The sequence below is a fragment of the Mustela putorius genome, unplaced genomic scaffold, assembly GCF_011764305.1.
Source record: "Mustela putorius furo isolate JIRA1106 unplaced genomic scaffold, ASM1176430v1.1 tig00003909_pilon_pilon_pilon, whole genome shotgun sequence".
In the NCBI taxonomy this organism is placed as follows: domain Eukaryota; kingdom Metazoa; phylum Chordata; class Mammalia; order Carnivora; family Mustelidae; genus Mustela; species Mustela putorius.
In genome coordinates, this window is record NW_025422057.1 from 24,090,788 (window position 1) to 24,108,912 (window position 18,125).

An 18,125-nucleotide genomic window follows, 5' to 3' on the forward strand; every position below is an offset into this window, starting at 1 on the left:
TAGGATTATTACTTTCATCCAGGCTCTTCCTCAACTACTTTACCACTCGCTTTCTGCAACATTTACTGCCTCTTATGGCATTTCTTGTCCAATTCTTGTGACCTTACTTAACTTTCATGCACTCTGGTTACTGATCTAAATTTTTAAATTCCTTAGTGGTGGGTCCCAAGTTCTCTTATGCAGAGACTTCACACATGGACAAGTCTCTGGTGCACAGCAGGTGGTCAATATATCTCCTTGCAGAATGAAGGCAGGAATGAGTAAATGAATGAATTTGCCCCATCAACAGTCAGCTTGCAGTTGTTGTTCAACAATTCCAGATAAATCTGTCCTCTGGGTGTCTCTTCTCCCCATTATACACTAACACACACAGACATATGATACTATTTTCAGTCAAACAGAATGAGTTCACCTGGAATGCATTAGCCACAGATCTCTGCTAAGATTAGCTAGGTTACTTCAATAGCACCTTTTCTAATTTAATTTTTTCTCTGGCATCTCCCCCTCCAACCCGCCCTGACTCCATCTGGACTTTTTTTTAGTGCTTGGGGAAAAGGAGAAAATGAGTAAAGCGGGCTGGCAGGAATGGGGTATAATTCTGAGGTTCAAACTGCCATCCACTAATGAGGGGAATAACTCTTTATTGATGGTAATAAACGAGATGCTGATACATGGGCATGGAGGTCACGGCCCAGCCTGGTGAGGCCTCAGCAGGGACTGACTTCTGTAATCGGTTTTCATTCCTCTATGAATATCCCAAGCTACAGGCGGGCTGGATGGGAATCATTTCCCAGGTAAATTCCATGTCATAGCACAGCATGCAAGACCACAAGCCCAAACACTGTGCTCAACCACCAAGCCCAGGGAAGCTAATATTTCAGTGTCTCTTGACTTCTCCCATTGCAGCACTGAAAAACCAGAAATGCTGGTGGATAGAGCATTTTTCCCCCACTGTTTTGGACTTTGTCTCTACCATCTGCTGTTAGGTATTAAGTACATAGCAAAAATCCTGCCCTCTACAAGGTTATTGTCAAAGGCAAGTATTAAGGCAAAAGAGCCATGATCCAAGTCCGGCCACACTCCAAATCACCTGCAGAGCTGGCCAACAACAGCTGGAGAGATTATGACTTAGTAGGTCTTGAGACAGGCCTGACAGTCTGATTTTTAACATGGGTCCCAGATGATTCAAATGTAGCCAGCCCATAGGACTTACTGATAAACAACATGGAGGCTTTGCATCATATAAACTGAATTTAAAGTAAATAAGTCAATAAATATTTAAAAAATAAAGGCAGTTTCTATACATAAAAATAAAAATAAAAAACCACATGTGCTGTTCAGTGAGAAAGGCCTCACTGAACAGTGAGGAAATCCCAGCACCATCATTTATGGTAAACCGAAGCAAGTTACCTCACCTCTGGGTAAGAATAGCTTCTTCAAAGAGCTGTTGTAGGAATTTAAGCACATAACACAAAATCAGTAGTGCAAGGCCTGGCACACGGTGGAATTTTAGTAAAGAAAAACTGTCCTGAACTGTCCTGAACAAATACAGCCTGAACTCCTACCTCCTAGACTGCCTGGCCCAGTCTACATTTCACTAATCATATTAGGTCTATCAAATGAAGGCTCTATTTCAGGATGTAAATATGATTTAGTCATTCCACATATATAAATAATTAGGAAAAAGTATACTCGGGGCTTCTGAAAATACGGTTACCATAACAGGTGGCACAAAATTCCCTAGTTCTAAGTCAGTCTTGAACTTTTAGGCTACTGATCTCTGAAGAGTATCATGATAATGCTGCCTTCTTATGCACAGTGACACTGTGCCACAACATAAAGCCCAAGGACAATGTCACACTAGGAAATAAGATCATGGACCAGGAAGTCCTTTGAAAACTCTACCCTAGAATAATGAAAGTCTTTTAAAACCACATTTACAGGGAATAGAGGGAAAAGCTATCAACAAATTCACACATTTAGAACCTTCTTATGCTTCTATTACTAAAGTCAGTAATTCCTACAGTATTGGGAAATGGGCTTTGGGTTGAAGTTAAGTGTTACTATCAGCAAATACATGCATTCTTTCCGTTCTTGTTCTTACACCCATTTTATAGTCTGAGCAGCCCTTCAGAAGCCAGCATTAATGAAAACCAAGGCAGGATGTCAGTGCCCAAGTCCCCCTGACATGATTTGGCCCATCATTCTACGTGGATGTAGATCACTTTTCCTTTTATACTTCCTGGCAAGAAAATTTGCTAGTAAATATCATTTAACCTTTCTCATACAGTGAAGGTGGCCCTGGTTCCATCCATCAAATGGATTCCTCACTCTTAATTTAAAATATTAGAAGGGGCGCCTGGGTGGCTCAGTGGGTTAAGCCGCTGCCTTCGCCTCAGGTCATGATCTCAGTGTCCTGGGATCGAGCCCCGCATCGGGCTCTCTGCTCAGCGGGGAGCCTGCTTCCTCCTCTCCCTCTGCCTGCCTCTCTGTCTGCTTGTGATCTCTGTCTGTCAAATAAGTAAATAAAATATTTAAAAAAAAAAAATAAATAAAAAAAATAAAATATTAGAAGGTGCCCTAAACCTTTTTCTATGGGGGACACCTAAGCAAATCTTATTTGGATAGATTCCCCATGGTTGTCTAAAGTCAATGCCAGATTCTAAAAAGATACCTAGCCAGGTACAGCATTTAATTAAAAAAAGGTCAGTCAATAGAGTAGATATACTCCTACTTGAGTAGTTAATTGTTAGAAAGAGTTTAATAAATTATTTTTGAAGCCAAAGTCCCTGTTTCCATGAAGGTTTTTTTATTTTTTCTTCAAACTGTCACTGAATTCCACCAGCAAACTCTTTCCAAGGTTGCTAAAGAGACAAAAACAAGCAGCTGTCTATAGGTATTCAAGATACTTGGAAAATATTTAAACTTTCTATTTTAAGCCCACAGTAGCCATCTGAAACCCAACAGTAACTTCATTATTATATACTACCTCAGACCACTCTTTGATCTTTGATATTTTTTCATACTTTTTTTATTTATTTGAGAAAGAGAAAGAGAGCACAAGTAGGGGGAGAGGCAGAGGGAGAAAAAAGCGGACTCCCTACTGAGCAGGGAGCCCAACACGGGACTCAATCCCAGGAGCCTGAGATCATGAACCAAGACAAAGTTGGACATTTAACTGACTGAGCCACCCAGGCTTCTCTGATCTTTGATTTTTAACAGGAAATATTCAGAAGAGCATAATTAATTCCACATCACAGGCTCAGGTGCTGGTGGGAGGAGGTGGTATCCAGTGATGGAGCAGACAGAACAATGACCGCGGAACACGCTTCACGTCCTTGAGCGCTGTTCTCAAGAAAATGGAAGGAGCTAAATAAATCTGTGACCCAGCCAGAAAGCCGGCAAACCCACAGCAAAACTAAAATGATTTAAGTGTGCCCTTGAAGTCCTTCCATTTTTACCCCCAACGGTGATTCCCTACCACCCTCCATCTATCAACTACAGCACCACACTCAACTCTGCAATCCATACCCTGCCCCAGGCTCCACAATGGTCTTTCCTTTTCTTAATACCAAAAATTCCTTAGGAGCCTCTGTTTAATCTGGAGCTTTTAAAGAAAATGAACCAAAAACCTAATTCCTGCTAGAATTAAACCATTAACCATGGTTTAACATATGGTCTTTCCATTAGCATTCCTTTAGCTTTTAAGAGAGAAGACGAGGTCTAATTCAATTGAATAAAACCTAAATGGTGAAATTCCAGTCACTATATAAAGTCATTGCAGGAAAATATGAGAAAACTTATCTGAGCGAGCAGGAGCCACCTCCACTTGCCTCCTCAAATCATGTTAAGTAAGTGGGCAACCGGGACACCTGGGTGGCTCAGTGGGTTAAGCCACTGCCTTAGGCTCAGGTCATGATCCCATGGTCCTGAGATCCAGTCCTGCATCAGGCTCCTTGATCACCAGGGACCAGGCGTCTTCGCCTCTGCCTGCCACTCTGCCTCTGTGCGCACGCTCGCTCACTTGCTCTGACAAATAAATAAAATCTTTAAAAAAAAATAAATAAGTGGGCAACCACACAGCCATTAATGCGTTTTTCCGAAAATGTGACTCTTATAGCTTGTTTTCATCCCAGAATGTCATGAATGAAAGGGATCCTGATTCTAGCCTCTCATTTCACAGATGAGGAAGCTAAAGACCTCGGCCATTTAATGACTTGGCCCAGATCACACAGCAAGCTGGAGCCACATCGGATTCACTCACTGTGTTTTACAAGGGCTTTGGAACCATGGATATATCCTAGACTCTTCCGCATCTACTTAACCTTTACATCCAAACAGCTGCCAAGCTTCATTTCACCTCAACAATAGCAAGTGCCTCCTGACTAGTCTCCCTGACTGCAGGCTAGCTTACCTCTTGCAGAACAGTGAGAACCCAGGTCACTCAAAAGCTTAGTCCCCCCATTGCACGATACACCAGCAATCTACAGGAATGCCTGTTGAGATTCACCCTACTTGGTGTTCCAGCCAAAGATTAACTTCCCATAATAGAAACTTCAGTACCTCCTCTTAAGAAAACTCATCTCATGACCAGGCATTCCTGCTAGGAATTCACTCCTTATTTTGCAATTTGAGACTATATTAAGCAGCCCTAATATTTCTTGTACATGATGCCGCTTTCTGTATCTACAGGCTGCTATCATGTCTCTTCTCTGCCTTCTCTTTCTCTTTTCATATAAGGAAGTCCCCGTTTCTTCAAACATCCCCTACAGGACATGGCTTGAAGTCTCCTCATCATGAGATTCTCTCTCTCCTACATGTCTTCCAATGTGTCCATATCCTACCAAGTACTTACCCAAAGAGAAAAATTAGTCCCCACTAAAATACTACAAACACAATATTCCAAACTAAAAAGTGCAGAGTACAAACAAGTCATCCCCACTCTCATTCTACACCATGCATGTATCAACGTAGGTTATGGTTTTGTGATCTTTTTTGGCTTATCATATCAGAGTTGACTCACAGGGATCCTTGAGCTTACTGTTTCCCCAGCCATTTAATAATATTTCACTCATGATACTAATTCTCTGAAACAGGAGGGAGCTCATCCGATTTGGTGCAGTTTAATTTTGGGATTTGTAGAACTTTACATTTATCCCTGCTACATTTTGTTCTGTTAGACTTGGCCCAGATCTCTGGTCTATAAATATCATTTTATATCCTGTTTCTGTCTTAGTATTCACTGTCCCTCCTGTCTTTGTATTATTCGCACACTGGATGAATTGGGAAATAACTTCTCCAAACCGAGGGAAACAATGCCAGCATCTCTTAGGTAGACAGGATGACAGAGCCAAAGACAGCCCCTTACAGCAGGCTACTAGGAGACTATCTCCAGATTAACTTTCCAACATAGGCCAGGATCCATGGAGAATGATGTGTGAACAGTTACTCATCCATCCAGTTCCCCTTACATACAAATACTGATCACAAAGATTTCATAAGGACGGTGTTCAGATATGTTATGGAGATTGTTTTGCTCATGTTATTTTTTTTTTCCTCACCTAAAAGATCAGTGACCCTTACCAAAAAAGGCATGATTTAGGCTAGAATGAATTGGTCACATCAAAGCCTCATGACACTCCAGTGATCATCACCACCTCCTCATTAAGCCCGCTGACTGCTTCAGGGTTGTGACACTCATCATCTGACAGCTGTCTATCTCATTCTTGAGATTCTTCAATCTTTAACAGTGATCTCCCATGCAACGTCTTTCAGAGCCTTGGCTAAATCTCCACGATAGAGGACTTGGATTTATTTAGATCAATACAATATTCTGTAAGTCTTTTTTTTTTTTTTTTTTTTTTTGAAACAGAGAGTGTGAGGAGGACCGGAGCAGAGGGAATGCAGAGGGAGGAGAGAGAGAATCCCAAGCCAGCCTCCATGCCCAGTGCAAAAGCCAACACAGGGCTCTATCTCACGACCCGGAGATCATGACCTGAGCCAAAATCAAGAGCCAGAAGCTCAACTGACTGATGCACCCAGATGCCCCTTCTGTAAGTCTCTTCACACACCTTGTGGCTTTTCTCATGTATCTATATTCATCTATACATGTTCATTCCACAGAGTTCATTCAGTCCAGAGATCATTTTCCTTGACACAGAAGACAAAAGTGAAGTGGGAAGTAAAGTGCTCTGCTTCCTCTCTGTAATGTATCATTCTAAAGGACCTTCCTTTAGGTCGCCTGGGTGGCTCAGTCGGTTAAGCATCTACCTTTGACTCAGGTCATGATCTCATGGTTCTCAGGTGAAGCCCCACATCAGGCTCCCTGCTCAGAGGGGAGTCTACTTCTCCCTCTCTTTCTGCCCCTCTCCCCAGTACGGGCTCTTGCACATGTGTGTGCTCTCTCTCTAATAAATAATATCTTTAAAAAACTAAATAAATAAACAAATAAATAAATAAAGGACCATCCCCAATAACTGTGTTCCAAATATTTACAAAAATCTCATACTTGTCCTTGGGTCTCTCTTTTTTTTTTTTTTTTAAACATAAAAGAGTCTAAAGTTATTCTTTCCAAAGTGTTCTTTTAGTTCAATGCCACCTACTAGTTTATATCACACACACACCTTACCTTTGAACATATTTTCAAACAGACTGCTTAAAACTTATGTCTGATGCAGATTAAGACAAAATAGGATTGTATCTGATGCTGACTAAGGCAAAATAAATTTAATATTTTTTTCATGTGTTGGATTTTCAAAGAATAATATTCAACTCCATTATTTTGCAAGGGACCTATAATTAGAAAGGCTCAAGAAACACCAATAAGATTATAGTTTTAAAAAAAAAAGGGGGGGGGATCTTCCCATGTGGAAATATAAGGGGAAAAAATGGAAAACATCAAAATGTGAAAAGTAAGCAAAATAATTGACTAAATCCTATAAAAAGCAAAAGCTAGGAGAGTATACTGGTGAAGAATGCTGGCTTGTGTTTTGCAAAGCTGAAACTTTGCATTTGAAATTATTCAAATGCTTTCTTTTAGCTCACACTAGGTATAGTTGAGATGGCTAACTATTCTGAGACCTCACGCTCCTCATCTCAGAGACATGCATAACCCTAGTGCCTGCCACTTCGGGGGCTGAGAGAATTCTATGAGAAAAGAGAAATAACGAATTTGTACAGTTACTGATATACAACAAGCTCTCATTAAACTCTATGCTAATTTTTGTGTTCTCATTTGAAATCTACCCTTAATGCTAAACACTTGGGCCAAAAATGTCCCCATTTGTAAGGTGCACAAAATATGGGGTAGATATAAATAGCTTAGGAAAAAAGGAACCAGGAAAACAACTGGTCAAAATCATGTCCAAATTGACAAAACCATCTCAGCCTGGCTCTGGCCTCGTGCTGTAACCTCCTGAAGAACAAGGTTCCCAAAGCAGGTTTCTTTGTTACCTCCAGGCGCATACATGTGTGCACGCCTGCTCACACAAACACCAGGCCCTGCAGAGTGAGATACACAGTAGGTGCTCAGTAACCATGCCTGATGGGGCAGTGATCTCCCAGACTGGGAAAATAAGAAGTAAATTAACAATGCTTCAGGCTACACAGAAATTAACTGCAAATACACGGTCTACCCTCTCCTGGGAACTGCCTGGCCCACATGAAGTAGTGGCCTCCACACACTCCTGTTTTTGCTTCATGACCCTTGGCCCCGATGGCCACAGCAGATATTTTAATGGTGGACAGCTGGCCAGAGCTTGAAAAACTGGATTCTTTCTTCTAGAGATCTGTTTAGATCTGTTTAGAATCTAGATGTCCATCAACAGATGAATGGATAAAAAAGATGTGATACATATATACATACACACACATACACACACACACACACACACACACACACACACACACACAAAATGGAATACTATGCAGCCATCAAAAAACGAAATCTTGCCATTTGCAACAACATGGATGGAACTAGAGGGCATTATATAAAGCGAAATAAGTCATTCAGAGAAAGACAATTATCATATGATCTCACTGATAAGAGGAATTTGAGAAACAAGACAGAGGATCATAGGGGAAGGGAGGGACAAATGAAACAAGATGAAACCAGAGAGGGAGACAAAGCATAAGAGGCTCTCAATCTCAGAAAACAAACTGAGGGTTGCTGGAGGAGAAGGGGTGGGGAGGATAGGGTGGCTGGGTGATGGGCACTGGGGAGGGTATGTGCTATGGTGAGAAAATAAATTTTAAAATTTTTTAAATACAAAAATAATTAAAAAAATAAAAATAACAAAAACAATCTAGTTACACTATTGGTAGAGGTCCATAAGAAAGATCTACAGACTCTTGCCCCTGAAGCTGTGGAATTTCCTGGGCCCCACCGTTTTCTGAGGCCTGGTTGTTCCCTGAAACACCTACAGTACTACAGTATCTTTCCAACAACTTTCCTTTTCTTTTTTTTTTTTTTTTTTTTAAAGATTTTATTTATTTATTTGACAGAGATCACAAGTAGACAGGCAGGCAGAGAGAGGAAGGGAAGCAGGCTCCCTGCTGAGCAGAGAGTCCGATGCGGGACTCCATCCCACGACCCCGGGATCATGACCTGAGCTGAAGGCAGAGGCTTTAACCCACTGAGCCACCCAGGTGCCCCCAACTTTCCTTTTCTTAAGTGAATTCCAGCGGGTTCCTGTTGCCTTTAATGCCAAAGGGGGAGAGGGAGGGATGGGGAGCAGGAAGGTAGGCAGCATTAAGTGTCCAACTCTTGGTTTCTGGTTTCAGCTCAGGTCTTGAACTCAGGGTCTTGAGATCGAGCCCCACATTGGGCTCTGCACTCTGTAGGAGTATGCTCAACACTTTCTCTCCCTCAGCCCTTCCCTGCTGTGCTTTCATGCTCTTTCTCTAACTCTCTCAAATAAATAAATCCTAAAAAACAATAAGAACAAAAACCTAAACAAATATACTGAGAAAAATGAGAAAAGAGACCACTGGTTTCAACATCCCGGCCCTCCCCATGGCCACACTTGCTCTGACTGATACAAACAACCAAAACAATATCTCATCATTTACTATGTGTAAAATCAGCCACAATGGGATATGGTAAAGTTACTTAGAAAAAAACCCATGGAATCGGGTCATCAAAAGTATCATCAAATTCCACGAGATTACAGACTTTGGAACCAGACCACAGGATATCAAAGAAAAGCCAGCATTTGCCAAAAGAGAGATTTGTCTGAGAAGAGGAATCACGATGTCATTGCAAAGTGAAGAGCCAATGTTGGCTTGCTATGCTCTAGCTACTGTTCTACGGGCTTTTTCACACATTAGCTCATTTCATCTTCACAATAACCATGTGATATGGAGCTATGATCAGTCCCATTTAAAGAGGAGGAAACTCAGGGACTAAGAAATGAGCTATTTTCCCAAGGTCTCATGGCCCCAAGGCAACAGATTCAGGCTTCAAACCCACAGCTCTTATCAATGTACAGTAAGTTGTGTTCCTCCAGCTGCTGGCATATTCAGTGTAGAAGTGGAAAGGAAAAGAGAGGAAACTGTCTGGGGGAATTGTTTTGCAATTACTAGTGCACTTATTCATTCTTACTGAAGCCTCCGGTCAGGTACTGTGCTAGGCACTGAGAACAATCCCAGCAGTACCCTTCTTGTAGACCATGAGTCCCCAGGCTTACAGGATGCATAGAGAGTAGCATGGTTGTTTATTTTGTCATCTTCAAGGCTCAACCCACACACCACATATGGGAAGTATTTCTTGCCTCCCTACACTCTACAGCTTAGGTTAGCACTCCTCATTGATGCTCCAGGAACCCCATGTACCTATCACAGACTTGTTACAGCACTTTGGAAGTATCTTTGTGTCAATTTACTCTCCTATAATATAAGCTATTTGTGTGTGTGACCATGCTGCTCATCTGTCTCCCTAGGGCTGGGAAGAATTCCCAGCATATGTAGGTGCTCAACAAATGTTTGTTTGGAACAGATTCCTCCATATGACCTATTTCTTCTTCAAAAGCCCATCTTTTGAAAATAAGAGTCACAGTAGGACAAACACTTTGAGCAGCTGGTCCATTGACAGAGTTGGGTTTGTCCTGAACCATCCATTCTCTTTCCCTCTGAACCAACCATTCTCTTTCCTCCTGTCTTCTTTATAACCAGTTCTACCCAACCGGAAGGTGGTCCACCAGACGAGGGGTACAGACAGAGGAAACCTGCCACTTGGGAGGAAGTATGCCACTCTCAGCGAAGCAAGCATGGATTTGAACTCATGCAGACCTGACGGCGAATCCCTGCTTTTCCACCCAGCAGTCACGTAACCTGGAGCAAGTCAACTTCTCAGAGCCTGAGTCTTCTGATTTTAATATCTGCCTCAGAGTCTTTCTGAGGAAATCACACAAAAGTGCAGGAACATCATAGATGTCAACAGATATGAACAGCCCACCCCACCAACAGAGCATACATCTTTTAGAAGTAGACACTGATCCTTTTTAATGTTTTATAGGCTACTTTTCTATCTCCTCCAATTGCGTCTTTCTGTGTTGGTAGGTTTTTTAATATAGGTAAGACAACAGGGAGCAGCTGTGAGATACAAATGATTCAAAAAGAAAACCACAGCATTAATTGAGGATGATAGCCTCATTAACTCAGTTTGCTGTAAAATCTTGCATGGGGAGCCCCCCTGATAACCTCCTATCTTGCAAAAACCCAAGGCTTGCAGCCATGTTCACTGTGAAAATGAAACATCACTTCTCAAACCTCAACTAATTTTATGTTTAACTTTTTTAAACAAACCGTAACAAATACTAAGTGTAGCTAATCATTCCCTGATTCCTTTGGTATTCATTGTAATAGCATTAATTACGATAAACACATTTGGAATTAATGTGCATGTCATATGCATATATCAATTCCATTCTAATTTGCCATTGATTAACACCCGTGAAGTGAACAATGAGTCTCCGGTTTTAATACGCCACTCACGTCTTGGGCAGCACAGCCTTAAAATGGGTCCCAGGCATGCGACACCAAACCCGCAGCCTGCAGAGAGGCAAAAGGCAAGAGAGAAATTGCAGGGAGAAAATTCTACTTGTCCTTCACTTCGTAGTGCTCGTGATGCATTCTGGGGCTGCAGGGGGAGTCCAGACTCTGCAAATCCAGCATTAGGAAACATTCATGAGGAAGAAAAATCAGGTCTGGAAGCCAAAGCATGGGCTCTGGAATGAGACAGACCTGGTCCCAAAGGCTGGCTCGGCTCCTCACTAGCCATATTGTTTTAGTTCCAGTTCTTGAAACTTCAGTTCCTCCGTCTGGAACAGCAGAGATAATAATGTGTTCCTCACAGGACTTGTGAGAGGATTACAGAAGAAAAAGCAAATGCTGCACTATTCTTGGCACATATTTTATGTTTTAATAAAAAAAAATCACTCTACCATAATTAGTAATCATCATTACTATGATAGAAAAATTACTATTACAAGCTAGGACTCTCATCCAACAGGAAGCACTGCATGAATATCACCCAAGCAGGCCCAGTGTGTCAAGGGGTCCCAGCGGGGAGGAGAGGAGGGAAGGCAAAGATAGTTTTGATGGTCTATTCATTTTCAATGTTTTGTTTTGTTTTGTTGAAGAAACGGCTTCAGAAGATGGCATCTGAAGGGCAGAGTGATGACAAGGCCAGGGAGAGCTCCGCGGTGAAAGCCAGACACTGTGCACAGGCCCAGCAAGCTTGTAAGGGTCAGTTTCTCCACTTGCAATACGAAGATGAGAGGGTCCATGTCATGGCACTGTGAGGGACAACTGAGGTGATGAAGTGGGTGAAGTTGAAAGCATTACTACGGGAGCTTACAGCAGTTATTATTAGCATAATTAGCAGCAGCAGCGTCATTATTAATGATCGAAGGTTTGGGGAAGCTCACTGAGAAATCCTTTTCTGGAAGCTCTAGCCTTTCCACATATGCCTAAATCACGGGTACTTTTCATTTTCCCATTCGGGAACCTCTTTCAAGCTTTCACGTCCACATCTGTACAGACCAGGCAGATGGCCTGTGTTTTCCAGCCCTGGGCCTTTAGCTCACAGAATCACACTCATGCACACGGAGGGGCTTAGGAGGGCACGCAGATAGCTCAGAAGAAACTCATCTGCTCTGCAGGAGGAAAAACTTGGGTCACAGGATGTCCTGAGAGCCCACTCTCCCAACACATAAATTTCTATAATCAGGCACCGTTCAGGGGCACCCAGCTCGTAACACCCCTCAACCCCATGAGGATCCATCCAGTCAAGCACCTCTAGCACAGGGTGAGTGCCGCCACAGCCTCCCTCCCACCTTGCCTTCTACTACACCATTCCAGCATTAAACTCAAGCTTAATAGAGCCTCCCAGGAGCTTCCGTCAAGCCCAACACTGGACTATGAGACCCCTGAGTGGGGAAACCATTTGAACAAAGATTTTTACATCCTCAACATGTTACATTAACATATGGTGGATGCTTAGTTATTTAAAAAAAAAAAAAAAAAGTAAAAAGTAAAAATCAAGTCTGGATACATAACAAGATGAATATGGCCACTAGGACCCCGGAGGGCAAGTACACTACTATGATGGCTGGACCGTGAATATTGGTACTGCCTTCTAGTAATTAAACAAAGGAAAGGCTTTTACTTATTTTTTGAAACCAAGACTGTCAAGAGGAGAAGCTAATATTATTGTGTGGATGGAAAGGTAAACTTTGTCCTGACTTAATGAGGCCAAGCAGTTGGCAAGATCCTGGAAGAAAGTTAAGCCTCAAATCAAAAAACTGCACCCTTTTTATGTGATTTTTCCATACAAACCATTTGCCCACACAGAAACAATGAACTAAAAAACAGTAGGTATCCTTCCTTTATAAACGCTCTGTGTGATGCACATTAATCATCTGCTCTTCCAGGGAGCAATGCACCTGTGTGACCCTGGCACAGGCATCCACACCTGACAAGGAAACGGGGGTCCATACAGCTATGAAAGCTACCTGGGAGACAGACCCTAAGCAGGTGACAAGAGAAGTAGCTGCAGGAAACTAGGTCAAGGCTATGAGAACATAAACAAGGGGCCCCTTCATCTGGGAGATCAGCTAAGACTTCCAAGGAAAGGTGGCATTGAGGCAGAAGGAAGAGGTAAGGCGAAGCAGAGAGTTGGTATTCAACGTATCTTGATCACTGTCTGATCTAGGAAATTACCTCATCTTATGAACCCTTCATTATACCAAGGGACACCAACTTATGAATCAAGTATTTGATTCAATGATACATGAGTAAGGAAAGAAGGCCTGGCAGATTTCAGGACTATAGGGTACAGGCAGACGTTTTTTAAGGAATTTGCTATATTTAGTGTTAATTATTTAGTTTCATGTCATGAAAATACTACTCAGTGTGTCTTTGTTAGGATATACTGCAAAATTTTAAATATGGAATATTTTATATTTTTAAATCATGCTTTAAAAACTCTCTACATAAATTAAAGGAAATACTGGGGCGCCTGGGTGGCTCAGTGGGTTAAAGCCTCTGCCTTCGGCTCAGGTCATGATCTCAGGGTCCTGGAATCGAGCCCCACGTCAGGCTCTCTGCTCAGCAGGGAGCCTGCTTCCCCCCCTCCTCTCTCTCTGCCTGCTCTCTGCCTACTTGTAATCTCTGTCAAATAAATAAATAAAATCTTTAAAAAAAAAACTTAAAGGGAATACTTTCCATCTTGTCCAAAGCAATACTAACTACCATTTTGTGGTCCAAGGTCTTCCTCTTGACCACATACACACTGCATCTCCAACATACTTCCTACACCAAGGAGGTACCAAGTGGAACGCCGCTGGATAGTTGAACAAACACAAAACCTGCAAATTACCATCCAGGAATCCTGGAGTCCTACAGAGGTGCCTGAACGCCATGTTTTATTCTGACTGGCTTTTAGCGGAAATACAATCCAAGGAGAGAAATAGGTGTGGCAGGCTGGAGGAGGAAGGGGTGATCTCACCTGTCGCAATAAACGGGCAGCAGTGATTCCGGATCTCTCTAGATACTCTGGGAGCCCTCAGCATTGAAGCCTGAGGAGAGGACCTCATTGAGGAGCACCTAGGACTGAGTCCGGAAAGCACTGACGTCCCCTGTTCTGGGGACAACTCTGAGAGCCCTTCTCTATGAAGCACTGACACTGTGTAGGTCTCAGGTGAATTGCCTTTTTCAGTAATGGACACTGATAAAAGACTTCACATGGGCCCCAGAGGGATTTCAGTCCTCCTAGAAGAAGAAGAATTCAGGCAAACCTGGCCAGGGGGCAATGCGGTCATCCTCATCAGAGTGGAGCCAATAACAAGCCCAGGCCTGAGAACTGACCCTGGAATGGCGAACTTCCATGGGACTGTGGCGGCCAAACTCAAAAGAGACTGCCTCCATTTGCCTGAACTACTCTAAAGACCTCTGCCAGTTGTTCTGCAAACACAGCCTCTGCCTCACCTGTCTCAGGCATTTGGGGAGAGAGCCAAGACGGTCTTCTCCGTTGTGACGCGTGTTCTGACATCTCTCAGACACAGAGGATCCAGGTCAACATGGCCGCGCGGCAGCCGGTAATGGCGATTATGCCTGTACTGAGCATGCGCGGCTGGATGCTCACCTTCTCCAGCAACAAAAGCCGGTCTCCAGGGCGCTTGCGTGGCTCAGTGGGGTTAAGTCTCTGCCTTAGGCTCAGGTTATGTTCTCAGGGTCGTCGGATCGAGTCGCCCATCGGAGGTCTCCGCTCCGCAGGGAGCCTGCTTCCCTGTCTCTCTCTGCCTGCCTCTCTGCTTACTTGTAAACTCTCTCTGCCAAATAAATAAATCTTGCAGGGCATCTGTGCGTTGTCAGGAAACTCCCTCTGTATCTTCAGACCTGGGTGCTGGGTGGTGAGTCTACCGGGAAGACTTGAAGTTGCTGTCAGTTCCAAACTGTACACTGTTGTTCATGTGAATCAAAATTCACACAAAGTGAGCATTTTTCTGGACTATGACCTAAAAGCCATTTCATTTTTCAATGTCTCTGATAGTTTCTTTCCATTTACGTGCACTCACAAATGTGTCTGCCTGAGTCTTTACATCCACTCTTCTGCTTTGGGGTCCCGAGAGAGAGAGAGAGGAAGAGAGAGGTAAAACCCATGAAAATCTGTCACTGGGAAACAAATATTGCAATTCGGCCAGAGGCCCCTCAAGAAGAAATGTTACCTCTGTCCAGAAAGAAAGAGAAAGCAGGAGAAAACTCCCAGTTCAAATATTTCCTAATTCTTCTGATATTACCAGGTGTTTGTAAGAGGCTACATCTGTGAATTGATGCTTCAAAATGCATCGAGGACCTGTTTCAGGCAAGTGTAAAATGTCATGATAAGTGGGTGAGTTGTGAACAAAGAAAAAGTCATCACATTAAAAGTCTGAACACCACGCAAGAAAGATGACAAATAATTGAATCAAGTTTTCAATTGAAAAAGCCAAAGGAGGACTCATACCCAGAAACATTTTGAAAAGAAAAGAAGAGATTCACTTGCAAAGGGTGCAAGGGAAACAGACCTCAGAAGGGCTCATTCTCCACAGAACATATAATAATTTGAATAATATGCACAATTATCAAAGTCATTAAAAATGAATATAATGCCACAGTGTTTGGTATGGGTCTCAGCCTGTCACTTCAGAATGCTGTGGACTGACCCTTCTCGTTCTTATGACTGCCAGATGCCCTTCAGCAACAACCATCAGGAAACTTGGAAAAAATAAAAATTTTTTACTTACAAGACCTGGAATTACACAACACATCAGGGGCCCTGGAGTGAGGTCGCAAACAGAGAGAGAGAAAGCACACAGGCCAGGCATGCTGCTTTCACTGGGTTTTCGAGGTGGGGACCTAGGGTGTTGAGGGCTCCCCCTTTTTGGTGAATTTAAAACATTAAGAGCAGGAAGAAAAAAGCAAGTGGTCCACATGGTCAGTTACAGAAATCAACCACTCTCTCTAAAACAAAGAAGCCTCAGTGGGTAGAGGTGACCTGTGACTGCCAATGTGTTTATTCAGACATCTGTCTTTGAAGCAGATGCCTCTTCTAAGTGAATGCCCAGTGATCAAAACTTCAGTGAGGCACTCATATTACAAAAACAAAAAACAAAAAACAAAAAACTGTCAGGGCTCACACTACACATAGTTCTTTGAGGATGCCGACAACAATATCCAAAACCATGACTGTTAATTTCATCTACGTCAATTTAAAATGCATATATATATTTTTTTAACAAGAGGGAGGGTGGAGGGGCAGAGGGAGGCAGGGAGAGAGAGACTCTTAAGCAGGCTCCAAGCCCAGTGTAGAGGCCAACACAAGGTGTGTTCTCACAACCCTGAAATCAGGACCTGAGCCAAAATTAAAAGTGAGGTTCTTAACCCACTGAGCCACCCAGGTGCCCCCAAAATAGATTTCTAAATTGACAGAATAACATAGTGTCACTGTGCGCTCTGAAACACAGCCCTCCCATGCAACAAAACACACATGTACATGTGCGTGACATACCAGGACTGGGTGCATGCATATTCCCCAGAGGGTAACTTCCATTCGAGTATTTATTTCTCTTAGAAAGATAACAGAATTGTGACAAGAAACCATCCCTCGCCCATGAACAAAACCTCACTTTGTGTTAAACGAGCTCACACCTCTTCCATGGCCTCATTCCTTTTCAACCATCCTTGTTTGAAGTCAGACTCCAACCACTAGGCTTCCGCACTACATCGAATCAATTCACATCAGGCCAAGGACAAATGATGGGCCATGTTCAGTGATGACACCTGGAAGCCTGAGGCCCAGGAACTCAAGTGTTCAAAAATTAGAATGACAATTTTAGTCCCAATGCAAGAGGACAATTAAGAAGGCTAGATGGTCTGTTTCCTAAGTGGGTTCCTGGGCAGCCCAACTATGACAGCTATTTAACACCAGCCCAAAGGGGACTATAAAATGAAAGGGACAGGGAGTTCCACCAAGCTTCATTCTGGTTTCAAAAGGAAGAAAAAGAAAAGAAGAAGAGATGAAAAGAGATGCAGATGGCTGTCTTCACCTTGAGCAACTACCCTATTGTGTTTGGAGGGTTGCATTTTTTTTTTTCCTGGGGGAGGTGGTGGTCAGATGCCAGGTGAGGAAAGGTCACATTTTGAAAGAAAAGAAAACTGGTTATTAGAGAGCAATGAGAACTAGTTCCAAGAAAGCTGAGGCCTGGCTGGAGCCCGTGGCATGTGTAATAACCGTATCCCAAACAGAAATCCTTATCAGAATGCTCATCCCCAAAGCCGGCTTCCAGGGCTGCCTTTTCATCTCTGAAGCCTCCAACGGGCCAGCGGCTCAGCAGCAGCTTTCATTAATTTCTGCTATCACCGCTGATCTTGAAGCTTTAGCCAGGAAGGGAGCCAAGGGCTTTGTCTTTTTCATACGTAATTTACAATTACAAGGGCCAGTTTCCTTGAACCCTACCATGGGGCAGAGGGGATAGGGAGCAAGCTTCTTTCTCTCCCAAAGAAACAAAGGGATTGGTAGAAAACCAGACGGTGAGAGCTCATGAATACCCCAGCGCGGGCTCCAGCCAGAAACAAACATGAAAAATAATGAAAGTCCTGGAAGTGAACAGCTGAGGATGCATCTCTGGCTGCATTTGGGGACAGCTCTCAAAAGCCACCTGGAGTTTCCTGAATCCTAAGTAATAACTTTCAAACTATTTCCTAAGCCAATTTTTGGAGAACCCTGAATGGCTGGCATCAGTGGCCGGAACAATGCAGTGGCACGGCTCCCGAGGAGGAGCAGCCCGGCCCCCTGCCCGCAGACATTCACCAGGCAGGAGAACACTTGAAAGACTAGCGGCAGGGGGACAGCCCCCTCCGGGAGCCCTTCTCTTTTTCCATGTTCTTCAACGACTCTCAAATGTGTATTCCACCCCTTCCAGGGAAAGAATTTCTAAACTGAATACCTAAAAGTATACATTCTTTAATTAACTGTAAAACATATATATATATATATATGTTTAATTTTAAGGAAAAGAGACCTCCCTTGACAGGCCTATTAATACTAAGTTAGTAACCAGCCCTGCATACATACACATCATTTA

General features: G+C 43.0%; 1 protein-coding gene across 2 annotated transcripts in view; it reads right to left on the reverse strand.

Moving 5' to 3' along the window:
• SORCS3 (sortilin related VPS10 domain containing receptor 3) overlaps positions 1–18,125 on the reverse strand; it is a 586,410-nt gene that overhangs the window by 490,652 nt on the left and 77,633 nt on the right. The window contains exon 1 of one of the 2 annotated variants that reach the window (XM_013054566.2): positions 14,488–14,546. The exons of the other annotated variant lie outside the window; for it this stretch is intronic. The gene's annotated coding sequence lies outside the window, so the exon portion shown is untranslated. Of the gene's footprint in view, positions 1–14,487; positions 14,547–18,125 lie in introns of those variants that run through there. 2 annotated transcript variants of the gene reach the window in all.